Consider the following 16,811-nt stretch of genomic DNA (forward strand, 5'->3'; position numbering starts at 1 on the left):
GGCTCCAGACACGCAGGCTCAGCGGCCATGGCTCACGGGCCCAGCCGCTCCGCGGCATGTGGGATCTTCCCGGACCGGGGCACGAACCCGTGTCCCCTGCGTCAGCAGGCGGACTCGCAACCACTGTGCCACCAGGGCAGCCCATGTGTTTGAATATTTTAAACATATCCATAAAAATGTGAAATAATCAAATTTGCCCAAAATTTACCTTTGGATATTCTCATTGAAGAAAATGTTCTCTGTCATTGTTTAGAGATAGATGGTATTGACTATTCAATCTACAAATGACCCAATAAGTTACAATCTTTACAGATGAATAAAGAGAGGCTAGAAAGTTAAACATATACTCAGTGTCATACAGCTAGTAGAGGGGAGGTGAGATTTGAATCCAGTTGTAACTTGCACCCAAGATACTCTTACCTTACTGTCATCTATACCAAATCCTTTCTTTAGGGGACCCAGTGTTAATATCTGAGCTAGGGATGGGAAAGTCTGGGCAGACACGTTCCATGTACAGGAGAGTCTTAAGTTGAAGATTACAGTAGGGGTTCTGGGAGAGAAGAATGGAACTCTAAAGAGGTCATCACTCAAGTAAGGGGGCATATGCTAAAATACAACAAACCTGTGGACACAAGGTACTTACCTTGTCATTTTCTCATAAATGGTCTTTGCCATGGCTTTCACCTGTGTGACACCCCGTCTCTTCTGTAACTGCCTAGGCGTCTCCTGTTTCTCCATTAAGGCCTTCTGAAGTTTCTTCTCTGTTGGAATGCCTTCTCTGACCTACCTCCTCCTTCCTCGTAGCCCCCTGGTGCACATCACAATGTGATGCCATCATCATCTTCATCACCCAGTAACTTATATGATAATAATTTATTTGCATGTCTAGCTCCACCCTAGATTGTAAGATCCTTGAGAGCAGTGTTTATGTTCTTTAAAGCCATTTCTCTACTCAGCCTAGCTGAGTATCTGGAACAGATACTCTTCCACATGTGTAATATCTCTGAGCCTAACATTTGCATGTAACCAATAGTAGAGCTGGGCTTTGAACCTAGCTCTAGTTATTACATGAATGATTGAATGAATGATAAACATATTCCCTTGCAGATTTATGTGGGCATTGGGGTTTGGAGTACATTTGAAATATTTTTTCTTGTTTTGATATTTTTTACCCTGGAGAAAAAAATTTGTGTTGTTTCACAGGATGGTAGATTATGGTTCAAAACTCAGGTGATAATTTAATGTATGACAGCCTATCATTCTGTAACTTATTCTTCCAGAGCTAGTTGTGTTTTATCATCTTGAATATTCAGACCTTACATAGAGAACATGAGGTATTAGACTTGGGCCTAAAGGATGAGCAGCAAATTAGCATGTCAGGGTTGGGAGGACTGCTCCCCCACCATGAGACACTTATGGAAATTTCTACTGTTCTTAATCTGCAAGCTCTTAAAATTACAGAACCAATTTTCCTATTAGACCCTTCGACATAATTGAGTGAAAAAGAAGTAATTGCATTCAACTGATAGCAGAAAATGAGCCCCAGTTGATGACTCTCTAGAAGTGTATGTCTGAATTGTCAGGGTGTCATGGTGCCACCAAATGTTCTTTGATCAATCAGTCTGAAGGAGAAGACACAGGGTTTGCTTTGGAGACTTTTTTTCAGAACAACTGATTGCTTAGATATTTGAGAAGCAATGGTGGGAGAGTATGCAGTTTTTCCTCCCAGGATGTGCTATCCTTCCCATGGGCAGTCATTTTTATTCATGTTATAGAAACACAACTACAGACTCTAAAATGTTTGTTCTAGGAAGTTATTCAATTCTGCAACAAACCAACATTTCTACTCTCTTCTATAAAGACATCTCAAACGTGCTTTTTGTCCCTCACACCTAATTTATGCAAAGGATCTCTTGCCCTGGGGGCTGCTCTGTTTTTTAATGAATTCACTTAGATGACAAGTAAATGTGGCAGGTGTTTCAGGAAGCACATATAGCAGTTCATCCAGGGATAGTTTAAAATTCTTTCACATGTATAATATCTCTGAGCCTAACATTTTGGTTGAAATGTGTAGATTTTGTTTCCTTTTTCATCTCTTTCCATATGAAACATTATCTTCCTAACTTATCTTGAACCCCATTGCTGGGCTGGGAGTAAAGAAAAATTTAGTTTGCTCTGCCAAAAAGTGGCCATTTGACCCTGCATACATCACTGAGTAAGCTTCTCTGTGCCTCAGACTTTGAACCTGTAAAATGAGTTGGTGACAGTGGGGGAAGGGGGTTGGATGAGATGATTTCTCCATGGCCTCAAATACCACTTCTGTGCTTAGGATTTACACATATGGATCCTCAGCCCAGTTTTTGAAGCACCAATGGACATCTTCGATCAAATATTCCCCAAACACCTCAAGACCGGCAGGCAAAACAGCCAAGCTCTTTCCTGTTGTCCTCTGTGTTTGTGAATAATGCCACCAGTTACCTAGAAAGATACTTAGACTTCATCCACAGTGTTACAACTACATCACCTATCGCCTATCAGTCTGTGTGATTTTGCCCTAAATTTCTCCTCACTCACAGCTCCTGTGTTAGATTGGTAGTGATGAACTTAGAGTGGGATCATTGTTTAATAAAGACAATATTTCATAATACTTCTTGATGTATTTCCTCTTTGAAATAGCTACAACTTTTTGCATTTAAGACTAGATCATGAGATTGAAGTAAGATGTTAGAGGGACATAACATAAGGAAACAGTGGCGAGAAAAGAGGGCATAGAAAGCTCTCTTCTGCCTTGGGTGTCAGCCAGGGGCTTCGGAGGAGCATTATACTCCACTCATAATGACATAGCCTAGGGAAGTTTCAAAATTGCATTTAGCAAGACATCAGTGAATTCCGAAGCATGGGAAGTAGTTTACGTGAGACTAAAGAAGATATCTAGATGGAGTTAAGTGGACTCCCAAACAAATGGAGGACTGGGGTTGAGATGAGAAGGACAGAGGGGCAGGGACTTGGATCTAGAACTAGTAGCTATGGCACAGATGTCAACATTAAGTAGAATGTAAACACAATCAGGCAGGGATTTCTGCCTCTTTTGCTTATTACTGTATATTTCCAGAACCTAGAACACTGCCTGGTATATATTAGGTACCCCTAAATGTTTATTGATTAAATAGGTATGACGAGATACCTAAAACACCACCAAGATACCTAGACACCACCAGTTGCACTTCTGTAGACATCATTACAGGATATCCAGAGACCAGATAGGGTGAGGGGCATCTCTGGGAGATGGAAGAGACATCTGATATCAACACGTGGGTCTGGAGGTGAGGCCAGGTTGGTATGTAAATAGCCCATTCCCACCTCAAAACTTAGTTCCTAAGTTAAGGGCAGGAGAAAAGGAAACAAATTCTGAGTTCCTTTGTGATTAAACTGATAAAAGAGATTTTAAAACTATAGCAGAGCATAAACTGTCCTACAATGACTAATTTAATTCCTTTTATTTCTTGAGAGAACATGAAGTCAGTTACAGAAAAGGGAGTTTGTAAGTTATGTCTTGGACCTCACTGCAATTCCTATCATCTCCTGACTTCTCTCTGCTGCTGGTTTTGTTCTTTTGTAAAACCTCTTTAATGGCTCCACATATCATGGGAGAAAGTCGAGTTCAGAACCCAAATGGCTTCACTATGTATTCAATCTTACCTCTTGTCCTTTCTCTATCTCTTTTGTATTCTCTATTTCAAGGCCACAACATTAGGTATTTGCCCTAGGGGAGAGTGACTGCAAATAGCTGGTCCAATTAGGGGCACACTTTTCTGATTCACATTATTATGGGCTAGTGATAGCCAGCTCTTCATTGCCATCACCTACACACCAACTCTCTCTCTCTTTCTCTCTCTCTCTCTCTCTCTCTCTCTCTCTCTCTCTCTCTCCCCCTCCCTCCCCACTCCCCCTCTCTTTCTCTCCACACACACAAACCAAATCCCAAGTCATGTGGAACTATTCATAGTTTCACCAAGTCCACAAGCCTTTAGTTATACTAGTTATCCACCCATCACCTCTTCACTCCTCGCTTCTACTTCAATGAACACCTATACATTTAAAAAATTCCAACTAATGTGGAATTTTAGTACCTCCTCTCTGAATCTCTCCCTTTCCTGTGCCTGGTGGCAAAATTAAGTATTATTTGTTGTACAGATAATTAGCATTGTAATGTTATTTGGAGCCATGGATCGTGTCTTACTCATCTTTGTATCTCTAGGACCTAATGCGATCTCTGGTCCATAATAGGACCAAATAACGGTTCTTCAATGAATGTTCTCTGCAGTTTCTTCCAGCTCTAATGAGCTGAGATTAAAAGAGTAATGGATTTTACAACTAGAAACACAATTGGATTGAGTTCCTAAAGCAGCATCTTAGACCTCAGGTTTTACCTGATGTTGATGAAATTTCTCTCAGCATTTTCTAGGCCTGAGGTAAATAAAATTAGTTCCAATGTTAAGATGTGATACAGTGGATAGCACGTGACTAGGTCTGAGTTTTGACTCTCATCTTGGCTGCAACCTAGCTATGCAACTCTGGGAAAGTCACTGGATATTTTTGTCTTCAATTTCTTCTTTCATTTAAGGAAAAATAATATCTATCTTCAAGTGATGGTTTTAAGTAAAAAAAAAATGTGCTAATGTATGTGGCGGCTCTTTGGAGATTGTAAAGCAATATTCTTTCTCAGGATAATGCATTTGGGGAAGTTATTTGTCCCCTTTTTACTCCTCCTTAAAATCAGAAGCAGGAAAACAAATCCTAGAATAGAAATTGAAGAGTATTGATTGGGAGAATAAAATAAGAAACATTTTTATAATAACTAGTGCTGCAATCACTAAGATTGGCTCTCATTTCGTAATGAAATGTGATTCTGTGAAATAGTAGTTAGCTAAATGTCAGATGAAGGTTATTCCATTAAAATGCTTTTCTAGTTTAATCAAGCAAAGATAAGCTCAAGCCTTTACAGAGTACAGCTATTAGTGTTTTTTGTGCTTATGCAATTTTCTTTGGCTGGAAGAGTTTCCGCTATTCTTTATTCAGTAAAACAACTTGGCTGGAAATCTCTGTGTTAGTGAAATTTACACATTTCAACATAAAATACATATTAAAGTAACTATAGTGCAATATGTGTGTGTTTGTGTGTCTGTGTGTAATTCTAATCTGTTATTTCAAAATGGGACCACGTATTAAGGAATAAAAACATATACAGTGTTTTGTCTTGATACAGAGCTTGGTGAAATACAATATGCTCTACTTTAAGAAGAACTAGCTTTAAAATCAGATAGCTGAATACTTGTCTTAGGTACTACACTTAAATGAGTCTGGGCAAATAATTTAAACTTTTTGGGTCTTAGTTTGCCTCTCTATGAAATTAAAGTTATAATGTCTCAACCTTGTTATCGCTTACTTGTAAGGTGAAAAATAATTAGATAAGTAAAAAATAATTAAATTGAAATGTACAGTAATAGATGAAATAAAAGGTGTTATTATGAAGCCCAGACCATAGCCTTTGGGGCATACATAGCACTGGGCTCATACTGTGTCTCTACCAAGTATTAACTGGATGACCTTAGGCTGGTTACTTAGAACATTCAGTCTTCTGTAACCCCATCTATTAAATAGTGGGAAAGAGATTGGTCTTACAAAGTTGTGAGGAATCCATGGTGACATTTGTAAAAGACCTCACATATGATGGACATTAACATATTAGCAATCCCAGGACTCCCCCCTTCAACAGTGCCTGAGTCTAAACAAACTAAGCATTGAAATTTTTCTGGAAAAACTAGTGGAACACATTCTTACTTGTAGTGCCCATAACTTGTTTCTGATCATAGTTGTGGCAGTTCTTTTGATTTTTTGTTTTTTACCAAACAAGGTACCTGTGCTAGAACCTGGATAAATTGAGGACCATCTCTCCCACTCATTCCACCTTCTTTGGTCACATTGACTTGACAAATGAGTAACTGGAGATGAGTCAAAGGCTCTCTTAAAGTCCCACACTAGTGTACTTTCCCATCTCATACTTTTATGAAAAATGAAGAAAAGGTTACTTTATTATTTCTTATTATTTTATTCTGTTTTATTTAGGAAGAATTTAGGGCCTAGAAGAATCTAATAAAATAATGGACACAACAGAAAACATGTTCATTGCTAATCCATCCCATCTTAGCTTTGTACTCCTTGTTGACAAGTACAGAGCGATGGCTTCACCAGCCGCGTAATGATAAATATCTTCATAAGGGTCCATTTCCTTTGTCTTTTTAGTGCATAAATGGAAAAACTGTTTTATGTCAACTCACTGGAGTCAGTTCCATTTCTACCATATCTCTTTGTATTTTTTCTTGTTCTTTTTGCTCCTTTAAAGCTTCTATTTCTTGAATGTTTCATAATATATACATAAATGCATATATATCTCTATATATGCATATATGTATACACATACATGAAATACGTATGTATATATACAAAATGTGTGTATATGCACATATATACACATCTGGATAGGTGCATCTATATGTACCTATATATCCTAAGAACCAGTGTTCAGTATAATTCAGTATAACTCTCTTTTCAGTATAATTCAGAGCCTCACACACAATTCTAGAATTTTAGAATTGGCAGGTGGCATTATTGGTAGCTGGCATTATTTTTTCTTTCATAAATAATCCTTTTCAGAATTCCCTCTAAAATAAGCCACCAGTACATGTGAGTTATTCCTAGCCACCGTGGCAAATGACTCTGTTAATGGCGAGCCATGGAGTTTCCTTCTTAATTTCTCCTTATTTGGATAAGTATAATACGTTGGATCCAAACTACCCACAGAAGGATGCAAGACGGACCTAGACATTTCCTGAGCTGGACAGACACATAGAGGGTCTCTGTTTAACTTCACTTCAGAGTTCAGAGGGAGAAATAGGGGCACTGGACACTCTCAGGGGTGTAGCCGAAGTACAATGTGCTTAATACCAGAGTCCAATCCAGTGTTGCCAACAACAATCACTTTTTCCTTTTAAAGCTTTTTGTGTAATTTTGTTCATGGTAGAAATTAAGAATATTTTCTACAGTGAAAATATTTGCAGCCAATATGGATATTGTAATCAATTCTTGTCCTAAATGTCATAAAACACAAGCTTTAGAAGAAAGATTAGCTTATGAATTATGTGAGCCTTTGACCATCTATTCATCCATCAAACCAGCCATCCAATAACACTGATCATTTACCTTGAGTACAGATCTATGCCAGGCTTGAGAATGAACATAGTGATGAAGACGTAATCCATGCTCTGAAAGTGTTTACAGCTTCCTGGAGGCTAAAAGGCAACGGAAGAACAGGCCAGCACTGAGGGTAATGTATAGTAAGGGTCTTGAGAGAGGTGTGGTAAATTGCCACTGGGGTATGAAGAAGGAAATGTTACTTTTAGCTGGGGCTCCATCTGAAGTGGGCAGGATGCCTTGAATCCAACAGTAAATGAGGCAGATAGTTAATTCTGAGAACAAACTGGATAATCATACAGAGATAGGGAAAACATTGAAGAGGGAGGAATGTTGGAAGGTTTCATACATGAAGGAGGTAGTGAGAGGTAAAGCTAGAGAACTGTATGGAATTTGGTCTTGAGGAGTATTGAATGTCAGGGCATAGCATTTGATTATGATGCATTGAGGGGGTCATGTTTCATGCTTAGTGGCTTGGGGAGGAAAATGAGTCCACGGAAACCAATCTCCAGAGGGGAAAAGTGTCATTTTATGAGATAAGAGAGGGGGAATTTTAAATAAAACGTGGCAAACAAAGACTTTGAATAAGATTGGTATGATGAAAACACACACATACATAGACATTGGAGTAAGTGACTAGAATGTGACATTTGAGAATAAAGTTAATTAGAGTAATTGTGGTGGAAGCCAGGTTGGATTCAGTCAGGTTGTAAGAAATAGACTAAATGTTGTAGATGCAGATGTCTTGATAAACATTTTGAGAAATTTGTCAGTGTCTACCATGGTGCCTATCACATTGCAAGCGCTCAGTTAACATTTGTGGAATAAATCAGTGAAAGATACATAAAACTTGATAAACCACACATTTTCTCTCAGTGGAATTAGCTATAGCTGCACTTATCACATACGTAGAACCAGCCATCTGGTTCCTCAAGGAAAACAGAAATCTGCACGTCTGACAATTTGAAAGTGTGTATCTAAGTTTGAAAATATTTACAGAAATTATAGAAATTTAATATGGTGAGGATAAAAGAGTCAGACTACCTGAGTTTTAATATTCCCTCTAACGTAAGCAAGTCCTTTAGCCTCTCTGTGCCTCAGTTTCCTCCATAGAATGGGGGTAATAAAGCTGGTAGTTCTTTGCCGTGTAATGAGAAATAGGCATTAATACGTGTAAAATGCTTAGAAGAGGCTCTGATACGTGGCACTCATGGTATTAATGTTTGGTCATTATCATTGTTATTTTAAGAATGTACTTTTTAGAATTTAAACGGCCGCTTGAATTCCACTTCAAGACGTACAGGCTATGTTCATATACAATATCTTAACTTATTCCTTCATCCCAATTTCATTCCTTCCATGCGGTCAGTGAGGAATCTTAGGATCTGTCAGTTTAATTGACCTGCCTAAGGTGGAATTGAGTCTCGAAACTAGATCTTTTAGTGATGGCCATTAATTCCTAAAAGGTCGTTGTGTACCAGGCACTGTTTTAAGAACTTGGTCAAAATAATCTCATTTAATCATTTTTAAGCAAGAGTAGGAACCAGAGGATCAGAGAGGTTCAATGCCTTACTTAAAGCTACATAGCTAGTAAGCTACTAGCCACATAGCTAGTAAGTCATGAGGGGGAATTTAAGTCAGGTCCTATGTCTTCAAAGCCTGTGCTCTTAGCTATCAAACCAGAAGTGTCCTAATGTGAAGTGAGAAGAAGAGAGGGATCACTTGGTCAAGGGGAGGAAAGGCATCTCTAAGTATGTTCAGTGGACTAAGACTTCTCAGCCTCCCTAGGATCTCGGTTCAGCATCCCTGCTGGGCACAGATGTTTTTCTGAGTTCTGGCATGCCAGAGCTAGGTTCTTGCTCCACCTTCACTTCTGAGGCCCATCTCTTTGACTCCCCTGGCCCAGCTCTGCCTGGGCTCTGAGTAAACAACTGCAGCCATAAACCTTTCAAGTAGGTGCAGAGAAGAGCTGTTTTTCATCAGGTCATTGTAGGCAGCTTGGGCTGCCAACTTCCCATCAAAGCCTCATAAACTCTTTTACGAGGCCCATAAAATGCTGCCAACTCCTGTTAGGGGAGAGGAGGATAACCATGAGAACCAAATCATGCTGGTTTCAATTGCTTCATTTCCATACATAAGACTCCTTGGAAAACCAAAGGCAGGCCACAGTCAGATAATAAAGTGGTCCTTGTGTTCCTGTGGTGTTCCTTTACCAGGCCTCCCAGGCCCTGGGATGCACAGAAGTGTTTGATTACCGTGGAGAGCAATTCTGGGTGGTGGAGTCAGCAGCAAGTATTGCAGGGAATCATGTCTCCCATTCAGAGCTGGAGAAGTGTTGGCTGCCGGGTGGGTTCTGCTTTCTCTGCATGCACATTCAGAGAGAATGCTTCTTGACAATATCTCATGGCTTTTCCACTGCAGTTGCACATAGAATCTGCCCCTATTTGTATCTATGTACCTGGCATGGATTGCGGTTGCCCAAAAGAAAAGATAACCACCTTGTTAATTAGGTTCATGGAGCTGCCCAGCTTCCAAGGTTTTCGTATCCACCTGCCCACATAATGCTTCATCTTCTCTGCTTTGTCACAGAGAAACAGGCAGTTCTGAAGTCAGGAATGGGAATATAGTCAGAAGGCAATTTGCAGGTAATCCACCTCTCTAGTTAGTAGGTGTTTCATCCCACTCTACTGTAAGTTCCCTCAGGGACAGGTGCTACTTCTATGTTTTATTGACAAGTGTCTACTCTTGTGCCTGGTATATATACAGAGAGAGTGCAAAACTGTTCAATAAATGAATCGCTATTATAACATGTATCAGTCAGCATATGCTAAATTATGCTGTGGTAACAAACACAGCACTGAAGATTTATGTATTATTCTTGCTGTAAGCCCATCTCAAGTCAGTTGTTCCATGCCATCTTTACTCTGAAATCCAGACTAATGGAGTAGTTTTTACTTGGAATATTCCTAGTCTCTTGGCAGGGGAAAAAGAGGACAGTGATGTGAACCACATGCCGGTTTAAAAGTTTCTGCTTGAGAGAGAGACACCTTACTTCCACTCACATTTCGCTGGCCAATTCAAATGAAGACTAGGTCTGACTTCAAGGGGCTGGAAAATTAAAATTCTCTCCCACACGATCCCTTCCCTTATGTTTTGTCAGAGTTTAATATTTACTTGCAGTGTTGCCCCTAAGATATAATTTAAGGAACACAATATTTCATTGTAATTCTAAACAGCCAAAACTAATCTGAAACCTTGAACAGTAGATATATGTTTTGTGCTCAGCACCCCAATCTTATACGTCTACGGCCCTGGCTAAGAAGTGATGCCACGAGCACTGGAATGATAGTCAATCATTAAAGACAACTTCTGTTATTGCCATCAGCTAATAGTTACTAAAGCAAAGCAAAAACTTGGTATATCTTAGGAAGATCTTCAACAAAAAAGTAATTGAAATAAACACAAAAAGGTTTTCTGTTGAAGCCATTTTTCAATTCCTACAGGAATATAGGGAGGCATAAGAACATCACATTCAGGAATGGTTTTATTCTATTTCTTATATTATTCCATGCAAGAAACCATTCCCCTAAGTAAATGACCTGCAGTAAGAGTATAACTGAGGTTGAAAGAGTTGGCTAATAGACTAGAAAGGGAAAAATAAAAATGAAATTAAAAATGAAGTCCTTAGCAATAAAGTTAAAAAGGCATTCTGAGAGGAACTGTACTTCAAATCAATATTAAAGATTGAAGAGGAAAGAGAGATTAACATTGACTGATTTAATGTCAGCAAAACATTGTACTGCATGCTTCTTATATGTGGGATTTTATAATAAATGACAGTGCAGAAGTTACCACCTGTGAGAAATCTCTTCCTTTACCCTTCAAAATCAGCTAATGATTAAATATAGTAACAGCTAATACGTGTTGGACACTTAATATGCGCTAGATCAGTGGTTCTTAATCACCTGTGTGATTTTGCTCCCAGGAGACATTTGGCAATGTTTGCAGACATTTATCGTTATCACGTCAGGTGAGGGAGGATGGAAAGTGTTGTGTTAGTGGATTGAGGCCAGGACTGCTATAAACATGCTGCAATACACAGGACAGTCTCCAGTACAAAGAGTTATCTGGCCCACAGTGCCAGCCCACAGTGGTAACTAATTTAATCCTTACAATAGTTTTATAAATATATAGCATTGTGATTTACCTTTTACAGATGAGAAAATGGAGGCAAATCTTATTAAGTAACTAACTTATTCAAGGTAATATATCTAGTGAGTGTTGGGGCCTGTGTTTGAAGACAGACAGTCAGGCTCCAGCCTACAAATTCTTAACCACTGTCCCCTGAGTCTTCCCACTGTCATGTAAGTCTGTGAGAGTAAGAATTCTGTATATGCACTACTGTTTCCCATCAAACACTTAGTACAATGCCTATAATAGTGTTTACAAAGCAGCTGTTCAGTGAAGGAATGAAATAAGTTGTCCACCGTCACAGTTTACCAGGAAGGTTCTAGTTAGTTAAGAAAGTTGTTCCCAATTTTCAGTCTTAAAGAATTTTTTACATAGTATTCTTCTATAGATTGTATTCTTAGGAGCTGGGGAAATTCTAGTGAAAAGCATGAGGCTTACATTTCAGTTAGTCTGTGTACGCTAGATAAACAGATTGTTTTCCTCAAATTTTAATAATGAGAAAAGCTTAAGGACATCCCCATCCCCAAATCCAGTTATCCCAGATTAGGAACCACTGAAGGATGACAGTACATACTCTACTGGTTTGATAGCCACATGGGAAAAGGGAAAACAAAATAAAACAAAACACCTTTTCATTCCCCTAGAACTGGAGTTGAACACTCCCATTCCACAGGCCAAATCAGGCCCACTCAAGGTTTTGATAAATAAAGTTTTACTGGAACACAGTCATGCTCATTTGTTTCTATATTGTCTATGGTTGTTTTCACACAAGAGCAGAGTTGAGTAGTTGTGATGGAGACCATGTGGCCTGCAAAGCCTAAATATTTACTATCTGGGTATTTTCAGAAAACATCTGCCAACCTCTGCCACAGAAAAAAGCTGCCAATACTTGAAAAATAATATTTTTTTTGTCAATTACATGGTACAGTATTATTTTTCTTCCAGTAGTATTATCCAGACCTATTCTCTTGGCTTTGGAAAGTACAAACAACCTGGTGGTTGGGCTCTTGTTTTTGTAGAGATTATCTGAATGACTGTGGCTGTGGCCTGATAAATCCGTGCACCTGCTTTACCGAGTAAGTAGAAGGATTTTTGGAAGCACAATAATATGGCTATATACTTTTATCCATAAATGAAAATGCTTAGAAAATTCTAGGAGGTTTAATTTCTGCCAGAGTTCCCATGATAAATAAACCAATATATTTTTAAAGCAGCATGCCAACAAATCTAAAAGAGATCTATAATTAGTTGTTACTACATATGGATTTCAGCACAAATTAGATGAAATACATCAAGGTGACCAGATTTCCTTGCTAGTGTTTTGCCTCCAAAGCACATATTTTTATTCATAAGTTTTTAGACATCATTTAAAACTTTTCACACTATTTAGATTCTCTTAGTGAATAATTTTTTAAAATATAAATCTTATGACTTCGACATCATGGCTTTTGCTATAGTACTGAATATTGAAAACTAATGGACATAGAGGCCACTTTTATAACTTTATACTGAAGTACAACACATGTACAGAAAAATGGACATATGTCCAGTTCGATGTATTTTCACAAATTAAACACATCTGTCTAAACAGCACTTAGATCAAGGAATAGAGAATTACCAGCAGCCCTCTCATGCCGGTTTTGAGTTAAAACCCACCACAAGGGTAACCCTTACCCTTACCCTTCTAACACGATGCATTAGTTTTGCCTGCTTTTATTTACTTTTTTGTGTCTTTTACTCAACCTGATGTCTGTGAGATTCATTCATATTTTTGCATATAATAGTGATTTGTTCATTCTCATGACTGTAAAGTATTCTATTGCATGAATGCCTAATTTTTATTTATTCTACTGTTGAAGGGCATTTGTGTAGTTTCCAGATTGAGGATATTACAAATAGTTACAATGAGCATTCTATTACATGCCTTTTGTTGAATATATATATATATATATATATATATATATATATATATATATATACATTTTCTCATTCTTTTTGCACAGTGGAATCATTTATATATATATATATATATATATATATATATTTGTTCAGCCTATGTAAAAGGAATTATTGTCTTTTAATATATTATTTCTTGCTTAGAATAAAAGAGACTAATTCATTTGGAATTGTTCTTGATAACACTGTCATAGAATCGTTAAATCTCATCTTAGATCTTCAGAGGTCATCTCCAGGTCATCTCCAGGATTAATTTGATGGATGTGTCACTTCTCTAATATTCTCAACAAATTGGCAACCAGCTTCAGTTTATTTACCTCCATGTTAAAGAAACTCACTTTCTGAAGAGGAAGCTACTTCAATTTTCCCAAAGCTCAAATAAACTGAAATACAGCTTAGTAACTTTTTGATTCTAGTTCTACTCTCAAAAGTCCTACAGATTTCCATTTAATTTCTCTTCTGCTTGGTGAACTTGATATTGAGAGACACTAATTGTGCCTTCGAAAAAACCCATTTTTCCTCTTTTTTTGTATTAGTAATTGTTTCTAGATTCTTCACCATCGTGTAAACATTACATTGACATAATCTAGTCTGTCACCATCTCTTTTAATTATTGATGTTCATTTAAAAGAGAGAGAAAGGGAGAGAGACTGGAAAACAGATGCAATAGTCATCAACAAATGTTATTTCTGAATGTTAGGACAGCAGATAATTTAAATATTTTTTGACCTATATTTTCCTAGGAGTTCTAGATTGAACTTAGAAACTTTTAGGAAAATTAAAAAAAGCCATTAAACAATACAGTGTCCAAAACTGAGGAAAATTCCCTAGAGAATCACTAATCCAGTGTAGAATAGAATGCAACTATTTTCTTTCTTATACCGAACCTGAATTTTTTTATAAACACGGGTTATGTTAGTTATTTTTGGCAAATGCGTGTAATTATCATATCATATGTGAGACATAGTCAATGAAAGTCTTGTGATAACTTTCGCTTTTTCATTCAACATTGTTTATTAAACATCCATTGACCAGACAGCATGACTTACTCGAGGCTCTGTTCTTAAGAAGCAAGTAGCTGGTGAGGGAGGTAGATTTGTATATTTCCCAGTATAAAACTATGACCATAGATGCAACATGGGTGACCACAAAGTAGCACATAAAAGGAGCACCCAGTCCATTTCAGAGCCATTCATGGAATACTGAGCCCAGAAGTGAAGATACTCAAGTTTTCTTAAGAGGAAAACCAGTGAATGAACAACATGCTCTGAAGGGTGGAGTGTGGGTGTGATAGGATCCTGGAAGAGGGTTAGGAAGCTGGGGTGAGTGGAGTTTAGAGAGAAGGCTGAAGGGTCACCCTGAGATCATACACTTAAAGACTTTCTGAAAGGTATCCTGAATTCAATGGGGCATCAGTAAAACATTTAAGCCCAGAAGTGACTTGATCAGACTGGGTGCATCCAAAAACTCATTATGGCTCATACCACTCCATTATAAGTCAGTTTTGCAAGAGTATATATTTACTCTTAATAATTTCAATTTAGACAGAAATTTCATCATAGAACAAATAGCATTTCTATAGTCAATATATAGTTAACTTTAAATGGTCAGGGTGAAAACTAATGAAATTAGTTAGGAATATTTTTTCCTGAACCAGATTTGAAATTTTCATTTTTTCTGGCTCTCCCATAGAGGATAACTTCAGACTTCAAATATTTATTTAATTTTACTGGTGTTGGTAGATTTACTATCTTTGAAAACCAAGTGTGACATAACTTTATTTCGTATTAATAATGCTGTCTGAGCTTGGTTTCTATGACTCTTGGATACATTTGGAATATAAAGACGATCTTCTGGAAGTGGAACAAGACCTTTGCAGCTGTGCTTGTGTTCAGTGGTTTCAGTCCAAAAATAATCATGCTCTAATATTACCATAGGGCACTGGGCTTTCTTTTGTGTTCAACATTGATTTGGATCTGTAAAATTTAGTATGCCAAGTTTGTCATCAAATGCTTGGAACTTAGGAGAGAGAATGGAGTTTGAGGTTAGGCTGCAGAAACAGAAATTTTTATTAATATTGGAAAATAGCCACACTGATTGAAGGAAGGGTGGAAAAGCAGTACTGTGTCTCTTTCAGTTTGAAACAACATTCAATCTCTTGCAAAGTACTTTACTCCAAAGAGCTGAAAATGTACAGTGTTGGGCTGCCTGACAATTAGCGCTGGAGGGAGGAGGAATAATTGAATAATGTCTTTCCACCAAAAAATGTCAAGCTCTTTGCCTGAGCAGGCTCATTTGCCCACTGCTCTTTGGCAGCCATCAAATCCAGCTCTTGAATGTCAGTCAACTTGTCTAGGTGATAAACACAGAACTTGTTCTAGCCAATGGCTCTGTGCCTGCATTTTCACGTTTGGCTTCTTGGCCTGGGTTTCCTCAGCAGGCCGTCACTGGAGTGAGTAAAGGGAGAGATTACGCCCTCACAGAACCTCGTGTTAAAAATTACTTTCCTCTTGGAAACCAGTTCAACCTACCTGTGCGCTGGGTTATTGGTGGTTGAAATAAGAGAACCTTGTATTACCAAGCCCTGCCCTGCAAAACTCCTGCCTGGTTTGCACCTTTCTTTTATTGATTCTGTTATTCCGTGTTATGGGTTGAATTGTACATCCCCTCCCTACAAAAAAAAGGTGTTGAAATCCTGACCCTCAGTACCTCAGTGTTGAAGGTACCTACCCCCACTACCTCAAAATATGACCTTATTGGGAAAATAGGGTTGTGACAGATGTAATCAGTTAAGATGAGGTCATACTGAAGTAGGGTGGGTCCATCATCCAATAGGACTGTATCCTTATGAAAGGGGGACATTTGGACACAGAGATACACACACAGGGAGACCTCCATGTGGAGAATGGAGTTATGCTATCACAAGCTAAGGAACTACCACAGGCTAAGAGAGAGGCTTGAAACAGATTGTTCCTTAATGCCTTGAGAGGAATCATGGTCCTGTTGACACCTTGATCTCAGATGTCTAGACTCCAGAACTGCAAGACAACAAGTTTCATTTGTTTAAGCCACTCAGCTTGTGCTACTTTGTTATGTCATCCCTGGCAAATCAATACTCTGTTTACTCAAATCTCTCTGTCTCTTTTTTAAATTTTGTGTCATGTGCATACCCACTGAGCTAAAGATAAGCTTGACACCTTTGTATCTTGGTTTAGAAAGCAATCTGGGCTTCCCTAAGGTTGTTCTCTTTGAGCTGTTCTAACATAATTGCTCTATTTAATTGGATTTGAGACTAACACCCAGGCTCATTACCAACCAGCAAAGTGGCAACTGTGCCAGGCTTATTCTAGATGCCCCATGGGAGTGATTGTAACCCTCCAAAGTCCAGCAGTAGGCTACAGTGGTAGACCCTT

The 16,811-nt window shown here is 38.2% G+C and overlaps 1 protein-coding gene across 2 annotated transcripts in view; it reads left to right on the plus strand.

Moving 5' to 3' along the window:
• The window catches only part of LOC307185307 (thymosin beta-4-like), a 412,489-nt gene that overhangs the window by 163,203 nt on the left and 232,475 nt on the right, over positions 1-16,811 (plus strand). The window lies entirely within an intron of this gene.

Source organism: Stenella coeruleoalba (assembly GCF_951394435.1).
Source record: "Stenella coeruleoalba genome assembly, chromosome: 4".
NCBI lineage: Eukaryota > Metazoa > Chordata > Mammalia > Artiodactyla > Delphinidae > Stenella > Stenella coeruleoalba.